The 2,843-nt window shown below is 30.8% G+C and overlaps 1 protein-coding gene across 1 annotated transcript in view; it reads right to left on the reverse strand.

Annotated features, from left to right (window-relative positions):
- Positions 1-858, reverse strand: part of LOC106472405 (acyl-CoA synthetase family member 2, mitochondrial-like) — a 21,557-nt gene extending 20,699 nt beyond the window's left edge. Inside the window, exon 1 of the mRNA XM_022400985.1 lies at positions 843-858. The gene's annotated coding sequence lies outside the window, so the exon portion shown is untranslated. The remainder of the gene's footprint in view (positions 1-842) is intronic.
- Positions 859-2,843: the final 1,985 nt, after the last annotated feature.

The raw sequence follows: 2,843 nt of genomic DNA on the forward strand, positions 1-2,843 counted from the left end.
CAAATTATGATAACCCACATGCATTTATTATAATTAAAACCCATCTGCCATTTATTTGTCCAACTCACTAAATGATTTAAATCCTTTTATAAACAGAATTGAAATGTATAAAAATAAATTAATAAATATATAGAGATTATAGAGAATAAAATAGTTTTTAAATATTTAGAGATTAGAGAGAATAAAAAGAGTTTTTAAATATATAGAGATAATAAAAGAGTTTTTCTCCTCTAGCTCTTATACCATTTGTCATAATGAGTGAAGGAGCGAGGAAAGAGGATGATGATAAAAAAAAATGGTTTTTCTCTGCTCCAAAAGTATTCGAAATGAAATTGTTGATTAATAAATATCAAAATATGTGAAAGTTATTTTAACCACATGAAATGTTGGCTTCGTGTTTAGGCTCATAGCTATTCCCATACGATAATCTGTTCACAGCTACATTCATGCAACAATATGCCACCGTTTATGTAACGATATATTTCAGCTAAGTTAATGCAATTATATGCTACAGCTACATTCAAGCATCAGGTTTACAGCTGTCTTCCAGAACTATGTTTACTGATTCGTATACACACTAAACATTCAGTGAGAAAGTTGTAATATACAAAATAATTTTGAAAGAGAAATTAGAATATTATTCAGAGTTGTAACTTTTCATTTCAGGTAATGTTGCATAAATACAACTATACAAACTGATTAGTCACGTGCTAATTTTTCACATTGTAAATGCAGAGGACAGAAGTTGTGAAGATTTAATTATTGCAAAAGAAACTACTTAACCTTCGATTAGCATTTAATTATCTTGGAAATAAATAATATCAACTAAATTATGACAAAACCTTCTTGATGGATGACGCGATACATTGCAAACATGAAACCAACACTACACTCTATCATCTACACTTTGAACAAGGTCACACTAGAACTTGTTAGTACGATGAAGGTGACCTTTACGTGGTGTAGCACGAAACGTTAAACACTTCTGTCGTCTATAGTTAGCTGTTTCCACTACCTAGATGCACGAACACCTGTGCTACTGAGAGAGGGATGTTTTCTGCTAAGCAAGTTATATCTTTTTGTAAATTTATCATTATCATCATTTTTTACATTCATTCAAAAACAAGACAATTTTTAGTCCAAATTCGTTAAGTTAAAAACTTTACTTTATTTGCATTACTTCAACAGTGGAAAATGAATCCAATCAGCGATTTTTTAAAAACAGTGAAAGTTCCTTGGAGTTATTAAACCATATCGAACTGTTGTTATGGTTGTTTGAGTGTGTTGAAAATAATTTATATTCTTTTTACGCAGTGATCCAACAGCTAGAGATATGGAGTTATAATAAAATTACATGAAACGGGTTGACTGTCAATCAGTTGTTTTCGACATTTCTAATAAAACGTTGTTTATTCAGAAGTTTCTGATTGGTTACATCATTCAGTTGTGATTAGCCAGATAAATGTCGTCATTGGTTTTTGGAATAATAAAGATTTTCTAAGATACTGGAGTTAGAAAACGTCTGTTTCACTTAACCAGAATTGTTGTATTCCTTTCTGGTATTGTATGTTTTCAGGAATTCTCTGCAAACTTGAAAGATTTAATGAAACTTTGAATATTTCTAATTTAGAAATTGCATATTAACAACCAACAAACAACTGAAACTAAATAACCCTAAAAGTACAGCTTTTTTTGTTTTTATAACATAGAATCGAATTATCGCGAAATCCTACCTGAACCGTTTCAAGTGAATTGGAACAACATTTCGAAGTTTTAGTGATGAGGTAACGAAACGACCAATCATAATGCAGACCTTTAGCTACAAAAATGTAGTTTCAACATCTCAGAGTGGTCTGACAACCGAATTGTGGCTCGAACTCTCAAACCTTGCTAAACAAGTAATTTTTACCTAAACTACCTGTAGACAAGAATACACTAAAATAAAACCTATGTTCTTATTACCATTAGTACACTTACCATATACTAAAATTTATAGTGGAACGAAGTATAATTTAAAACTATTATTGTGATGGCATATTGTGTTATTATGTTTGAAAATAAAAAAAAGTGTAGCTCCTGGATTCAATAGTGAGTGTTGCCACCTCGTGGCGATGTAAAGAACTAATATGTATCAGTTCAACCAAGAGAAACATATTCATAATAGAACTACAAGATTTCTCCCTCACCAAATAAAGTATAGGTGGCGTTGTTTTGTAAGTCACAATTGCAATGTTCCACACTTTGTTTGTTGTTAAGCGCAAAGCTACACACGTTGAACTATTTGTGTTCTTCCCTCTGTGGTTAACAAAACACTAATTCTAACGTTATAAGCCTTCAGATTTATCGCTGAGCCACCAGGGGTTTAGTACTAAAGTATACTAAGCGTTTTAATAAATCGTGCCTTTACTGTAATTTTACAATAAAACTGGAACTTTTTAATATTTTAGTGTTACATTACAAGTCGAACGTTTTAATTAACTGTATTTTTATTGTTTGCAGCAGACCTGAAGAAAACGTAATATAACTTAGTAAAAAATTAGTTGCCCTGTCCATCTTGGTAAGCTCTGTGATCAATAACGTCCCTTTTTATATATACAAATTCTTCTTGTCCCGACCTCTAGCGAAAATTTTAAAGATAACATGATGTAAGGCTACCTTTGCTTGTTCCTTTATGCCTTATTCTAGCCATCTAGTGTTCGAAAAATATTTCTAGAATTACATTGAAATTCATATACAACTATTTAAGAATGATTTTCTGTCTTTATATCTGAAAATATTTTATTTTGATCTGAGATTCGATTCGTAACTACTTTTAAACGTTTTTCAGATAAGTTCTACAAAAT

Source organism: Limulus polyphemus, unplaced genomic scaffold (assembly GCF_000517525.1).
Source record: "Limulus polyphemus unplaced genomic scaffold, Limulus_polyphemus-2.1.2 Scaffold5304, whole genome shotgun sequence".
NCBI lineage: Eukaryota > Metazoa > Arthropoda > Merostomata > Xiphosura > Limulidae > Limulus > Limulus polyphemus.